General features: G+C 44.0%; 1 pseudogene; it reads left to right on the forward strand.

Annotated features, from left to right (window-relative positions):
* The first annotated feature begins 1,910 nt into the window (after positions 1 to 1,910).
* LOC122929095 lies at positions 1,911 to 16,810 on the forward strand (annotated as a pseudogene).
* The last annotated feature ends 332 nt before the right edge of the window (positions 16,811 to 17,142 follow it).

The raw sequence follows: 17,142 nt of genomic DNA on the forward strand, positions 1-17,142 counted from the left end.
TTCCATATTTTTTTGCCATCCATAATGATTTCCTTCCTCCTGAAGGTGTCAGGTGTCCGCCATGTCCATTACTGTGGTATATAACGTACTGTCATCAAAGAGTGAACTCACAGTCATATACACACAGATAATACACACAGATAATACACACAGATACTACACACACAGATACTACACACACAGATACTACACACACAGATAATACACACACAGATAATACACACACAGATAATACACACACAGATAATACACACACAGATAATACACACACAGATAATACACACACAGATAATACACACACAGATAATACACACACAGATACTACACACACAGATAATACACACAGATAATACACACACAGATAATACACACACAGATAATACACACAGATAATACACACAGATAATACACACAGATAATACACACAGATAATACACACAGATAATACACACACAGATACTACACACACAGATAATACACACACAGATAATACACACACAGATACTACACACACAGATACTACACACACAGATACTACACACAGATAATACACACAGATAATACACACAGATAATACACACACAGATACTACACACACAGATAATACACACACAGATACTACACACACAGATACTACACACAGATAATACACACAGATAATACACACACAGATAATACACACACAGATAATACACACACAGATAATACACACAGGTAATACACACAGATAATACACACAGATAATACACACATATAATATACACACATGCCCTCACATCCACTTACCTCTCATCTCTATACTCACACAAAATGACATATATAGATGACAACACCCACACATCATATATACACATATACATAAAAGCCATATACATATATACATACCTCCACATGCATACCTACATTCATGTTAGATTACATACGCTTACATTTGTGTACAAGCATAGAATGAATTCCATATACATACACTGACATCTACATAGCTATATACATAATGTCACATACTATGCTGTTTATACATACACCAACATCATTACACATTATTATATACCTATGCGCACATATATATACAGTACAGACCAAAAGTTTGGACACACCTTCTCATTCAAAGAGTTTTCTTTATTTTCATGACTATGAAAATTGTAGATTCACACTGAAGGCATCAAAACTATGAATTAACACATGTGGAATTATATACATAACAAAAAAGTGTGAAACAACTGAAAATATGTCATATTCTAGGTTATTCAAAGTAGCCACCTTTTGCTTTGATTACTGCTTTGTACACTCTTGGCATTCTCTTAATGAGCTTCAAGAGGTAGTCACCTGAAATGGTCTTCACTTCACAGGTGTGCCCTGTCAGGTTTAATAAGTGGGATTTCTAGCCTTATAGATGGGGTTGGGACCATCAGTTGCGTTGTGGAGAAGTCAGGTGGATACACAGCTGATAGTCCTACTGAATAGACTGTTACAATTCGTATTATGGCAAGAAAAAAGCAGCTATGTAAAGAAAAACTAGTGGCCATAATTACTTTAAGAAATGAAGGTCAGTCAGTCCGAAAAATGGTTTGGGGTGAGCTGGACCGCAGAGTGAAGGCAAAAGGGCCAACAAGTGCTAAGCATCTCTGGGAACTCCTTCAAGACTGTTGGAAGACCATTTCAGGTGACTACCTCTTGAAGCTCATCAAGAGAATGCCAAGAGTGTGCAAAGCAGTAATCAAAGCAAAAGGTGGCTACTTTGAAGAACCTAGAATATGACATATTTTCAGTTGTTTCCCACTTTTTTGTTATGTATATAATTCCACATGTGTTAATTCATAGTTTTGATGCCTTCAGTGTGAATCTGCAATATTCATAGTCATGAAAAATAAAGAAAACTCTTTGAATGAGAAGGTGTGTCCAAACTTTTGGTCTGTACTGTATATATAGTATATGCAAACATCAACATATATACTTACATACGCTCACATACTGTACTGTATATAAGTACACTGTAACCATAGATATATACATACACTCACATAGTCTATGGTGGGCAGCAGCGAACATCGGGCGGTGACAAAGACAACACCCTAGGGCTACGCGACGGCTTTGGCCGCCACACGCTGTACACACATAAATCATTGTGCATCGTAACGGAGGGAAGTGAATGGGGTAAGCTGCCTACTGGACTTCTTGCTATCGCTTTACGGTAACTTGTGGGTGGCAACAAGACCCCCATTCATTTTCATTTATGGCATGGCATCTTAGGCCTTATGATGTGTTGTCTCAGAGATGAAGAATATTCAAGACTGGATTCCTTGGGCCCCCCAGAGAAACGTCTGAGCGCCCACCCTCAATAGGAAGGAATAGGTTGTTTGTTAATTAACCCAAAAAAGTCTAAGAACCCCATAGTAGCCCAAGATCTGCTCAAGCGCCCCCTCCGAATGGGGCTGATGAGCCTTCTTGTGGCTGGGCCCATCTCAGGAGCCTGTGGTGGGTCAGTCCAACCTTGTCAAAGCTGAACTCTGCACTGCCGAGAGGAGTCAGTGAGGAGCTACGTGTATAGAATGAGCCTCGGGAGCTTCAGTGGTTGGTTTTTTTCTTTCTTTTAGTATACTAAAAAAGGCAATGGGTTCAGACCACAGAGTCTCTGATTTATAGCCTGCAGGCACGGTATGGCTCGGTGCATGTTCTCAGCCAGTTTCCGTAAACTTTCAGCCCAGAAAAGACTTTCGCAGGAGCAACATGCGTCTGCTGATCACCGTCCTCTCCTTGCTGGTCACCTCTTGTCCTGCCGAGGACTCGTGTCCAGGTAAGCTGGTTTGGAATTATTAGTGGTTTATCTATCTGCCCAGGGCTTCTAATCAGAGTATAATATAGCTGGACTCTGCACTGCCCTGACGTGTCTCTGACAGTGCCGGTCCCATCTGTTGGAAGCCACCTTGTCTCTTGTAGATGGGCCCAACATTATTTTGATCCACAATGTGCATCCAGTATTTTATAGTGAGTATAGCAGTAATGCAATTCTAATTTATTTAATGTTTCCAATAGGGATAGCCTTGCGGTTCGCCCAGCAGTCGTTTTGCGGCGAATTTTGCTTGTTCGCCGAACATGCTCCATATTCTTTTGCATTGTGCCGAACTTTGACCCATGACACATCCCAGGACAGCCAATTGATTACTTCAAAGGACGCACCAGAGTTGGTTGAGTGGCTCATTCAGCCTTCCGCTTCTGCACCCTCCTCATCCTCTGTATCTGCACCCTCCTCATCCTCTGTATCTGCACCCTCCTCATCCTCTGTATCTGCACCCTCCTCATCCTCTGTATCTGCACCCTCCTCATCCTCTGTATCTGCACCCTCCTCACTCTCTGCTGTGTGCACCCACAAAGACACCACCACCACCACCACCATAGCCCCTCCACTCGAGTCAGAGGAATTATTTTCCCATCCATTCCCAGACCTTACCGATGCGCAGCCATTCTTGAGGAAGAGGATGTAGCAACGGCCGCCACCCAGCGGTCTGACGACAGTACCCAGATCAGCCCAAGGAGGGTGGTCCCCGCTGTTGCTGCCTACTCCGAGATCTCAAAAGTCAGTGGTGGTGAAGGTGATGATGATGACGTGTCGATGGACGTCAAGTGGGTGCCCACAAGAGAGGAAAAGGAGGGGAGTTCAGAGGGATAGACGGAGCAGCAGATAGGGAGGAGAAGCAGGCAGAACTCGCAGGGCACAGGAGGCAAAAAGGGGACTGCAAATGTATCGGGAGCGAGCTATCCACCATGCACTACCGGGATGCCGGCACATGGCTCCACAGTGTGGGCTTTTTTCAACGTGTCAGCTGCTGACAATAGTGTTGCCATCTCCAGCCTGTGCTGTCAACGCATAAGTCATGGTAAGCCCAACACTCACCTAGGGACGACCGCCTTAAGAAGGCACCTGGCCTCCCATCACCGAGCCCTCTGTATAAAAAGCATAAAGGGCAAGGACCAGTACTGGGTGGCAACGCACTTAGACCCCCGGTACAAACATGAAATGGCGGACATGTTACCAGCATCACAGAGGGCTGTCAGAATGCAGCATTTCCCGGCCTTGCTGCGAGAGAAGCTGCATTCTGCTGTTGCGGGCGCTGGCAGAGGAATTTCCACCCACAGCGAAACAGGTGCGGGTACCAATCCTACCGTGCCTGTGAGAAGAGGGCGGTTTGAAGATGTGTTGGTCACTTCGGTTATGAGATCATTCTTGCAGCCAAGCCATCGACAGCCGCCCTCCGGATCCAGCCTCAGGGAACGCCCAGACCGACAGGTCTCTGACTACATCGGGTTAACGGCCGATGTGGACGCTCTGAGAAGCGAGGAACTCCTGGACTACTGGGTGTGCTGGCTTGATCTGTGGCCAGAGCTGGCACAATTTGCCATGGAACTCTTGGCTTGCCCCTCATCGAGTGTCCTGTCCAAAAGGACGTTCAGCGCAGCAGGGGGGATCGTGACCGACAAGCGCACTCGCCTAGCTCACGACAGTGTGGACTACCTCACATTTCTAAAAAATTAATGAGGCATGGATCTTGGAGGAATTCAACACCTGTGACAACCACGTGTAATTTAATTTCCTCATGCCAGCCCACACATATCCGCCACCACCCAGAACAAAGAATGGTCCTTGTCTTATGTATATACAGCGGCATAAAAGGCCTTTTCTGTCAGGTGAATGCCTAATGTTTGGGGCCTCTACTCCTGTGGCCTAAAATAAAAAATTTCTAGGTCCAGCAGGGCAGATTTTTGAGAGTTTCCCTTTAAGACTCATAAAAATGGCCCTTGATTAAAATACATATTTTTTGTGGGAATTTTTGCCATTGATCCCCCTTTGGTATGTCATTGTTCATAAGGTAATGAGTAAAATGAGGGGGCACACACACCACGGAAACAATTAATGGATGAATAATTAATATTTATTACTCTAAAAGCACTCCCCTAAAAAAATAATTATAAAACATACATACAGGGTATAAGTAACAACCTATAAATCATGTGTATCAAAATCCACTGGTAATGTCCACTGTTTGACTACAGTGCTCTGGATAATATTGTGGGTACAATAAAATAAAGTTCATCCAAATGATTACCCAATTCGTACTGTGCTATAGAGATGTATAGTGGCACAGAATAGTACGAAGTATCCAGAAGATGGCACCAACGGGTGTATTCAGTTCAAATGCAATGGAACAATACTGCTGGTTGGATAGCAATGTCCAGTATAACATATATAAATATATGCGCAGATCCGCAGATTACTCACAGTGTCCAGCCGCTTGCAGTCTCCCAGTCTCACCCGGTCTCACCCCTCCTTGTTACACGGCTGTAGCGCTGATTTTCCAGGTAGCCGAGCACGGCCGTCAGTGGCGTCCCACGTGACCTAATGCTCTGGGGTTCCGGGCGGACGCTTAGATGACGTCACTGCTATGCGGCGGTAATTTCAAATCTGATAGCGGATCTCATGTGCTGGCAACTTGATATTCTGTTTCTTTATTCTTTATTCTTTTGCTTTCCTTGAATCCACGCTCACTCCACAATGCCAGACGCGTTTCGGGGTCTTACGCCCCTTCCTCAGTGGCCACCGAGTGAGTGGATTCTCACTCCTTATATATGGTGTATACCCTCCCACAATAGCACTTTCTTCAGCTTGTTTCAATTTGTGGGATGGATTTAATTGCTGCTACTTTTCAATGTTAAATTCACATTTAAAACATGGTTAAAAAATACATATATACTCCCCATTCATTGATTAATTGTAAAACATATTTATATATATGAGGTATGAGAATTTTTATATAAAATAATAAAATTATAAAAAATATAAAATTTTGGAGTTAGGACTGCAAGGTCAAAACTGCGTTTTTTGGAAAAAACCGCATTGAAAACGCAACAATGTAAAATGCGCTCTCCCTGCGGTTTCTGCATTCCTATTTTATATAAAGTCAGGCAAATTGAACCCAGATTCAGTCATTATAATCTAAATCCTATACATGACTGATTGCATTTCATGTTGAGGGTAGTTGATAGTCGTATATATGAGGAGTTGTCTGGTGGGGAGGAGAATCACAGTGTCAATTACTGACCCTCCTGCGATCTCTCATCTCCACCGGACAACCCCCCATCACAGGAACCCGAACACCTCCATCTCAGCATTGAGACCCTTAGGAATAATAGTGTCATACTCGAAAATTCTGCGGGACTCCTGTCGTGACATGTGGGCAATGTGGTTCCCTCCTCTCCACATTTTTTTAACTCTTTCTATGGCAGTAAATTTTAAGCCAGTTGGGTCGCAGTTGTGTTGAATTTTAAAGTGTCTTGATAGGGAATGCGTTTCTAACCCTTTTTTGATATTCGCCACATGTTCAGCTACCCTCTTCTTAAGTGTCCTTTTAGTTCTGCCTATGTATTGTTTCCTACATCCACATTCCAATAAGTAAATCACATCAGTGGAATCACAGGTTAGGCACTCCTGTATTTCCACACTAAATGAATTTATTGTGGACTTCACCCTTGTTGTTTTTTTGGGGAAACTAGTGATCTTGCAATTTGTGCATCTACCACATTTAAAAAATCCATTAGTTGTCAGCCAGGTCTTTTTTGTTGCTGTTGACTGTCTTTCCTACTTTTTACAGTCGGGGCTATTTTGCCTGCCAAATTGTTTGCCCTCGTGTATGTTATTTTTGGTACATATCATGTAACCTATCCAAATACATCGATCAATGGCTCCAACCATATGTCAAGCGGGTACCGTCATATATTCGGGATACGACTGACATTATTAAAACATTAGAGGAGGTCAATTGGGTAGAGGGGTGGATCTTGGGGACACTGGATGTCGGTTCACTTTATACAGTTATTGAACACTCCATGGGAATACGGGCACTGCATGAACAATTATCAGGAGATATTGGGCTTCCTGTGGAACAATTAGAGTTCCTGCTGGACGGAGTGAAATACATTTTGACTCATAATTATTTTTCTTTCGAGCAGGAATTCTACTTGCAGTGTACGGGCACCGCCATGGGCACCAGATTCGCCCCCAGCTATGCCAACCTTTTTTTGGCTCAATGGGAAAGAGAGACCATCATGCCCAGGCTGGGGACGGATCTGGTGCTGTGGCGGCGCTACATTGATGATATTTTGTTCATTTGGCGCGATACAGCGGAATCTCTTGATTTATTTCTCAGTAACATCAATAAAAATGATAAGAACCTTATATTTAGTCCAACTGTGAGCCAAGAAAAAGTGGAGTTCTTGGATTTGGAGATATGGATTAGGGGAAACCAGCTACAATGTAGCACGTTTTTCAAGCCTGTAGCCAAGAATAGCTTCATCAGATTTGCTAGCTGCCACCTTCCGCGGTGGCTGTTTAACATACCAACCAGCCAGTTTCGCAGGCTCAAGCGAAACTGTACGGTTGATAGCAAGTTTGATGAAGAGGCTGCAGGCTTGAAACAGCAATTGTTGGAGAGAGATTATCCCGCCCAGATGATAGATAAATCTTTGGAGAAAGTGAAAAAGATGGAACGAAAAGGCTTCTTTCAGATAGGCCCACCACAACCGCGTGACGAAACGCTGAGAATTATTCTCCCATTTAGCTCACAATACAAAATAGTGGAAAGAAGCATTCGAAAACATTGGGCACATTTGTTAAATGATAAACTAATCGGCCCGCTTCTGAGTGATGTACCAAAAATAACATACACGAGGGCAAACAATTTGGCAGGCAAAATAGCCCCGACTGTAAAAAGTAGGAAAGACAGTCAACAGCAACAAAAAAAGACCTGGCTGACAACTAATGGATTTTTTAAATGTGGTAGATGCACAAATTGCAAGATCACTAGTTTCCCCAAAAAAACAACAAGGGTGAAGTCCACAATAAATTCATTTAGTGTGGAAATACAGGAGTGTCTAACCTGTGATTCCACTGATGTGATTTACTTATTGGAATGTGGATGTAGGAAACAATACATAGGCAGAACTAAAAGGACACTTAAGAAGAGGGTAGCTGAACATGTGGCGAATATCAAAAAAGGGTTAGAAACGCATTCCCTATCAAGACACTTTAAAATTCAACACAACTGCGACCCAACTGGCTTAAAATTTACTGCCATAGAAAGAGTTAAAAAAATGTGGAGAGGAGGGAACCACATTGCCCACATGTCACGACAGGAGTCCCGCAGAATTTTCGAGTATGACACTATTATTCCTAAGGGTCTCAATGCTGAGATGGAGGTGTTCGGGTTCCTGTGATGGGGGGTTGTCCGGTGGAGATGAGAGATCGCAGGAGGGTCAGTAATTGACACTGTGATTCTCCTCCCCACCAGACAACTCCTCATATATACGACTATCAACTACCCTCAACATGAAATGCAATCAGTCATGTATAGGATTTAGATTATAATGACTGAATCTGGGTTCAATTTGCCTGACTTTATATAAAATAGGAATGCAGAAACCGCAGGGAGAGCGCATTTTACATTGTTGCGTTTTCAATGCGGTTTTTTCCAAAAAACGCAGTTTTGACCTTGCAGTCCTAACTCCAAAATTTTATATTTTTTATAATTTTATTATTTTATATAAAAATTCTCATACCTCATATATATAAATATGTTTTACAATTAATCAATGAATGGGGAGTATATATGTATTTTTTAACCATGTTTTAAATGTGAATTTAACATTGAAAAGTAGCAGCAATTAAATCCATCCCACAAATTGAAACAAGCTGAAGAAAGTGCTATTGTGGGAGGGTATATACCATATATAAGGAGTGAGAATCCACTCACTCGGTGGCCACTGAGGAAGGGGCGTAAGACCCCGAAACGCGTCTGGCATTGTGGAGTGAGCGTGGATTCAAGGAAAGCAAAAGAATAAAGAATAAAGAAACAGAATATCAAGTTGCCAGCACATGAGATCCGCTATCAGATTTGAAATTACCGCCGCATAGCAGTGACGTCATCTAAGCGTCCGCCCGGAACCCCAGAGCATTAGGTCACGTGGGACGCCACTGACGGCCGTGCTCGGCTACCTGGAAAATCAGCGCTACAGCCGTGTAACAAGGAGGGGTGAGACCGGGTGAGACTGGGAGACTGCAAGCGGCTGGACACTGTGAGTAATCTGCGGATCTGCGCATATATTTATATATGTTATACTGGACATTGCTATCCAACCAGCAGTATTGTTCCATTGCATTTGAACTGAATACACCCGTTGGTGCCATCTTCTGGATACTTCGTACTATTCTGTGCCACTATACATCTCTATAGCACAGTACGAATTGGGTAATCATTTGGATGAACTTTATTTTATTGTACCCACAATATTATCCAGAGCACTGTAGTCAAACAGTGGACATTACCAGTGGATTTTGATACACATGATTTATAGGTTGTTACTTATACCCTGTATGTATGTTTTATAATTATTTTTTTAGGGGAGTGCTTTTAGAGTAATAAATATTAATTATTCATCCATTAATTGTTTCCGTGGTGTGTGTGCCCCCTCATTTTACTCATTACCTTTTGAATCTTTTGGGGTCCTGAGGGTAGGACCAGAGGGTGAGCACCTATCCATACGCAATAGGGGTGAGCCGCTGTATTTGATTTACGATGTCATTGTCCATGTTATGGGACTATATGTGCACTGCTAGTAAGTATTTGGTGGCTGCAAATACGACCTGAAGGTTTTTCAGGTTCGCCTGCCATTAAAGTGAATGGGGCCCGCCGCGAACACGTGGTTCGCGAACACGAAACGTCCTGGTCGATGTTCGTCCATCACTAGTTTCCAATGTTTGCATGTGCATGGCAGTGTGTTTGCTACTTGTAGTCCTTGGTTGCCTATCTATAGTTATCCATCCAGGACCATAGGAAAGCTTTTTGTGAACCCGGCAGGAGTTGTACTGCAGGTATATTATATAGAGAACGACAATGTTGGCCGCATCGTGGTGCATGATGATGGTACATATGGTCTTTAACGACTCTTGCTTGTGTCACCCAGCAGAAGTGAAGGTCGTTGGAGTGGGCGATTCGGACAGACTGGCCATCCTCAGAGGCTGCCCCGGCGTTCCTGGATCTCCTGGTGGAAAAGGAGATAATGGAGCGTCAGGAGAGAAAGGTGAATATAGATGATAGGCAATGGATTCCTTCCACATTCCTCTGACCACCTGTCCTATTTTCTTCTCCATTTACTGCTAAAGTTAAAATCCAGAATTCTGTTCTGAGCTGACCTTGGACTGTTTACCGGATTGCACTTACTCTGACTGTCCTGACCTTGGCCTGATACCTGACCATGTTTTTGCCTGATCCTGCTGTGATGGCTCTTGATCCCCGTACGTCAGTCATCACCAAATCCCCTGCACAAACACAGAGCCATACAATAAAACTTTGCCTGCCTGCCGCCACCAGTAGGTGGCGCTCACTGTATACTATTTTATTGTTAAGTTCAATGTATAAGTTGCATGTAGTGAGTGAGCTCCCCCTAGTGGAGACTACATGATAGCGACAGAATGGTATATTTTAAAGGGGTTATCCAACACTAAAAGAGTGGTCAAGACCTGCCCGACACAGGGTGGGGGTGATGCTCACCTGATTCCCGCCGTTGGATCTGGTCTGTTGGGCTCCTGAGCTGGCAGTTGCGCTCCCACGTGGACAAGATCTGTTGACGGGGGCGCACAAGACCGGTGCAGCCAATCACTGATCCGGGCCGGGAGCCCAACAGACTGGATCCAGTGGCTGGGATCAGGTGAGCATCACCATCCCCCCCCCCCCCCCCCCCCCCCGGGTCGGGCAGGACTGGGCCACTCTTTTAGTGTTGGATCACTGCTTTAACTCTTTGGATATTTTATGTTTGTCTCTTTAGGGCAGAAAGGATCTACAGGAGACGTTGGAAAGGTTGGTCCACAAGGACAAAAAGGTTAGTGTCACTGATTACTTAAAGGGGAAGTCCAGATTAAGCCAAATAAATGGCGATACGTAAAACAGGTAGGTTTATCGTACCCTCCAAATAGGTTAAGTGGAACCTGTGGCTTTGCAAGAGAGCAAGCTCCATAGAAAACAATGGACAGCCATCGGTTTCCCTTTTAGACTGGAGATTGAAAACCTGGAAAATCCCTTTAAGATCTGTATAACTTCATTGGGAGCGGGGAATGTCAAATCAAGCTGTAATTTACTGGACTAATGCTATTTATTTGATAATTCTATAGGAGAGAAAGGAGAATCCGGAAAGCTGGAGTCAGGACTGTACGGTGAGCGGAAACTCAGAAATGTATAGAGTCCATCAGCAGAATAGTGAGTGCAGCTCTGGAGTATAATACAGGATGTAACTCAGGATCAGTACAGGATAAGTAATGGATGTATACAGTGACTCCACCAGCAGAATAGTGAGTGCAGCTCTGGAGTATAATACAGGATGTAACTCAGGATCAGTACAGGATAAGTAATGTATGTACACAGTGACTGCACCAGCAGAATAGTGAGTGCAGCTCTGGAGTATAATACAGGATGTAACTCAGAATCAGTACAGGATAAGTAATGTATGTACACAGTGACTGCACCAGCAGAATAGGGAGTGCAGCTCTGGAGTATAATACAGGATGTAACTCAGGATCAGTACAGGATAAGTAATGGATGTATACAGTGACTCCACCAGCAGAATAGTGAGTGCAGCTCTGGAGTATAATACAGGATGTAACTCAGGATCAGTACAGATAAGTAATGTATGTACACAGTGACTGCACCAGCAGAATAGTGAGTGCAGCTCTGGAGTATAATGCAGGATGTAACTCAGTATCAGTACAGGATAAGTAATGTATGTACACAGTGACTGCACCAGCAGAATAGTGAGTGCAGCTCTGGAGTATAATACAGGATGTAACTCAGGATCAGTACAGGATAAGTAATGTATGTACACAGTGACTGCACCAGCAGAATAGTGAGTGCAGCTCTGGAGTATAATACAGGATGTAACTCAGGATCAGTACAGGATAAGTAATGTATGTACACAGTGACTGCACCAGCAGAATAGTGAGTGCAGCTCTGGAGTATAATACAGGATGTAACTCAGGATCAGTACAGATAAGTAATGTATGTACACAGTGACTGCACCAGCAGAATAGTGAGTGCAGCTCTGGAGTATAATACAGGATGTAACTCAGGATCAGTACAGGATAAGTAATGTATGTACACAGTGACTGCACCAGCAGAATAGTGAGTGCAGCTCTGGAGTATAATACAGGATGTAACTCAGGATCAGTACAGGATAAGTAATGTATGTACACAGTGACTCCACCAGCAGAATAGTGAGTGCAGCTCTGGAGGATAATACAGGATGTAACTCAGGATCAGTACAGGATAAGTAATGTAATGTATGTACACAGTGACTCCACCAGCAGAATAGTGAGTGCAGCTCTGGAGTATATTACAGGATGTAACTCAGGATCAGTACAGGATAAGTAATGTATGTACACAGTGACTGCACCAGCAGAATAGGGAGTGCAGCTCTGGAGTATAATACAGGATGTAACTCAGGATCAGTACAGGATAAGTAATGTATGTACACAGTGACTGCACCAGCCGAATAGTGAGTGCAGCTCTGGAGTATAATACAGGATGTAACTCAGGATCAGTACAGGATAAGTAACGTATGTACACAGTGACTCCACCAGCCGAATAGTGAGTGCAGCTCTGGAGTATAACACAGGATGTAACTAAGGATCAGTACAGGATAAGTAATGTATGTACACAGTGACTGCACCAGCAGAATAGTGAGTGCAGCTCTGGAGTATATTACAGGATGTAACTCACGATCAGTACAGGATAAGTAATGTAATGTATGTACACAGTGACTGCACCAGCAGAATAGTGAGTGCAGCTCTGGAGGATAATGCAGGATGTAACACAGGATCAGTACAGGATAAGTAATGTATGTACACAGTGACTCCACCAGCCGAATAGTGAGTGCAGCTCTGGGGTATAATACAGGATGTAACTAAGGATCAGTACAGGATAAGTAATGTATGTACACCGTGACTGCACCAGCAGAATAGTGAGTGCAGCTCTGCAGTATAATACAGGATGTAACTCAGGATCAGCACAGGATCAGTAATGTATGTACACAGGGACTCCACCAGCAGAATAGTGAGTGCAGCTCTGGAGTATAATACAGGATGTAACTCAGGATAAGTAATGTATGTACACAGTGACTGCACCAGCAGAATAGTGAGTGCAGCTCTGGAGTATAATACAGGATGTAACTCAGGATCAGTACAGGATAAGTAATGTAATGTAACCTGTACAGAAGGTCACATATAAATGACCAGCTACTACATACTTATTACCTATATTTCTTCTTTCTCAGCTGCCAGGAACTGTAAGGAGCTGCTGGATCATGGAGAAGTGCTCAGTGACTGGTACACAATATACCCAGATGGCAGCGCCCCCCTGAGGGTGCTGTGTGACATGCACACAGATGGCGGGGGCTGGATTGTAAGTGTCCTGACTGTAAAACAGACCTGCAATTAACCCACTGAGAACCTTCTGTAATCAGTCAGAGAATTACACAACTAGCAACTCCCCAATATATAATGGGCAGTGAAATAAGATGAAACTGACATGCCCTGCACCACTGCTGTTAAAGGGGTTGTGCAGTGCCACAATATTGAGGACCTACCGACTCCCGGCATGCCCGCCGATCAGCTGTTTGAAGAGGTGGCAGCACTTGTGTTGATGCCGCATGCCGTCTAGATCGCAGCAGCGGCGCAACTACAAGGAACTGGACGAGCGGATGCAATCAGCGGGGGCCGCCAAGAGTAAGACCCCTGCCAGGCTTGGCCATCAATATCATCACAGTCCACAGCCCCTTTAAGAAGACTGAGTGCAGTTAGATGGTGCAATCTAAATAATAACGCGCCCGCAGCGCTGTGGCTCCATTAAACAGCTGATTGGTGGAGGTGCTGAAGATCTGGATAACCTGTCCAGAGACTAGTACATCTGTATACTGATTCTGAATTTCCTTCTTCTCTACTCTATCTAGGCATAGGTGAAAAAACTGCTATTTCAGACAGCCGCCACTAGGGGGAGACATTATAATAGCTTCCATTCCCCTGCATAAACTCCTATGCACAGAGCTCCCCCTAGTGGTGGCTGCAGGCAGACAGCTTTGTAATACCTGAAGTGGAGCTGTAGAATTTACTCATGTATTTATTTCAGTTATCTGCACCATATATTTGATTTTAGACACAGAAGTCGAATAAAGTGGGTGACTTTTTATTATAATTTTTTTAAATTAAAATTTATTCTGCTAAATAAAAAAGAAATTGTAAATTCATCAGAAACCTGGGGCACTGTGCTGTGCATTCCGCATTGCCTGGGAGTGATTGCCGCACGTGGGAAATTGGTAATGGGCCCCATGCTAGGTTTTGCTATGGGGCCCTATGAGATCGGTGCACGCTATTGACGCATCTCCTGCTGGGTCTGCCATTTTACTTGTCAGGTTTTTCAAAGACGCTTGGATGGTTCCGTGGATTTCTTCCGGGACTGGAATTCTTATAAGGAAGGTTTTGGAAGCCGCCTGGCTGATTTCTGGTTGGGAAATGAGAATATTCACAAGCTAACGTCTTCGGGTAAGGAGTCTGGGTATGATCTGTATTAGACCTCGAGCATACAGGCACATTACGGCGCGGAGTTGTCTCCTGCTCTGACTCATACCTGCACCGATACACTGTAACAAACCCTTAGCTGTGCTAAACTGGCATTAGAACGGGATCATTTTCAACCGCTGAATGTTCCCATTCACTGACAGCAAGCTGCTTGCTCATTTAATACGTTCACACACATACTTCTGCCTGTGTAATACGAAGACGATGAAGACGAGCAAGACTAATGTGTCCTCCTCTTCTCCGCAGATACGTGGGAGCTACGCATCGATCTAGAGGACTTCGACCGCGCACAATATTTTGCCAAATACTCCTCATTTCAGATCCTCGGAGAAGAAGAGAAATACAAATTATTGATTGGAGGCTTCAAAAATGGAAATGCAGGTGAGCGGTAAGCATGTCTGGTGATACGGAGATATCCCCCGTCATATAGCACGCAGTGTATACGCCACGCCGCGCTATATGGCCAGGAATCCTTTGTATGCTGTAGTCACCTGTGATACTGGAGTATCTAAGCCTATCACGTGTGATACTGTCTGCCGAGCTCTGTAGCTAAGCCTACAATGTTTGATACCTGCTAAGTTCAGTATTAGTGTTACCTAAGTGTTTTTATTTTTTTACAGCCATTCAGGGAAAATTCGATTCGCTGTGAAGCCGAATTTCCTGGTGCTTCGTGGTAGAAAATCGATTTTCCTTGAAATATAAAAAATAAAATAAAAAATCATACTCTACCTCATTCGTTTGCGGCCGAAGAGCCGGCCGCTGCCATCTTGATTGAAGATCTCGCATGAAACCCTGTGACGTGATGACGCCATCATGGGCAGCGCGAGATTACGCGCTAGATCTTCAATCAAGATGGTGGCGGACGGCTCTTCACGATCAAATGGATGAGGTAATGGTAAGTATGATTTTTTTTTATTTCCTTTTTTTTATGTTACACTGTAATATTGATGTCAGATGCCGCGATCATCTGCGAACGCGGCATCTAAGGGGTACAATGATGGGGGGGCACCCACTACTTACAAAGAAATGCGCTTCATCACCCACTACTTACAAAGAAATGCGCTTCGTGATGAAGTAATCACAAAGCAAATTTTTTTTTTTTTGCGAAGCAGTCGAAACTAATTTTTCATCACGATTCAGTATCTAAGGGCATCAATGTGCGATACTCTCTGCTAAGCTGTGTATCTAAGCCTATCATGTCTAATACTGTCTCTGTTGAGATGGTGTATCAAAGGCCTCTTGCACACAAAAGTTTTTTTTCCCCATTTCCGTTTCATATTTTGCGTTCCGCATACGGAACCATTCATTTCAATGGATCCGCAAAAAAACCCCGTAAGGTACTCCGTTTACGTGTTTCTGTTCTGTTCAAAGATAGAACATGGCCTATTATTGTCCGCATAACGGACAAGGATAGGACTGTTCTATCGGGGGCCGGCTGTTCCGTTCCGCAAAAAAACGGAATGCACACGGACGTCATCCGTTTTTTGCGGACCGCAAAATACTGAAAAAGCCATACGGTCGTGTGCAAGAGGCCCTACCATGTGTGATACTGCCAACTAAGCTGCTGTATCTAAACTTATAATATGTGACACCGTCTGCTGAGCCGCTGTATCTAAGCTGATATGTGATACTGTCTGCTGAGCGGCGGTATCTAAGCTTATTATGTGTGATGCTGTGTAATGAGCTGCTGTATCTAAGCCTATCACGTGTGATACACATAACTACATCCCTCATCATACAACGCTGTATACTTTCTATATTAGGTGACTCTATGTCCTACCATAACCTGATGGGGTTCTCCACGAAGGACGAGGACAATGACCTGAACAAAGGCGACTGCGCGAGGACCTGCTCCTCGGCTGGTGGTATAACTCCTGCTATCACGCCAATCTGAACGGCCTGTATCTGGCGGAGGAGCACGGCAGCGGCAAGTTCGCCGTACACTGGTACACGGGCAAAGGACTCTCCTATTCTTACAAGAGATCTGAGATGAAGATACGGCCTGAGGTAAAGAAGTAAAGCAGGCCTGACACCCGCCATCCACCCAGCCGGGCACAGCGCTGGTTGTCAGGAGTCCACAAGATTGGGAAAATCATAGATTCTAGTTTTTCTCACCAAATATCTCCTTGTTTTAATAAATATCCGGAAACTATGACTTTATATCTGTGTCCTTATTGTATACATGTGTATACAGTTATATTGGTCAGCCATAACATTAAAACCTAATATTGCGCGGTTCACCCTCCTGCCGCCAAATCAGCTCTGACCGGTGGAAGCATGGACTCCTCGAGACCTCTGAAGGTGTCCTACGGTCCTTTTCACACGAGCGAGTTTTCCGCGTGGGTACGATGCGTGAACGCATAGCATCCGGACTGAATCTTGACCCATTCATTTCAATGGGTCTGTGCACATGAGCAGTTTTTTTTTCACGCATCAGTTCTGGGCTGCGTGAGAATCGCAGCATGTTCTATAGG

This window comes from Bufo gargarizans, chromosome 2, assembly GCF_014858855.1.
Source record: "Bufo gargarizans isolate SCDJY-AF-19 chromosome 2, ASM1485885v1, whole genome shotgun sequence".
Lineage (NCBI taxonomy): Eukaryota > Metazoa > Chordata > Amphibia > Anura > Bufonidae > Bufo > Bufo gargarizans.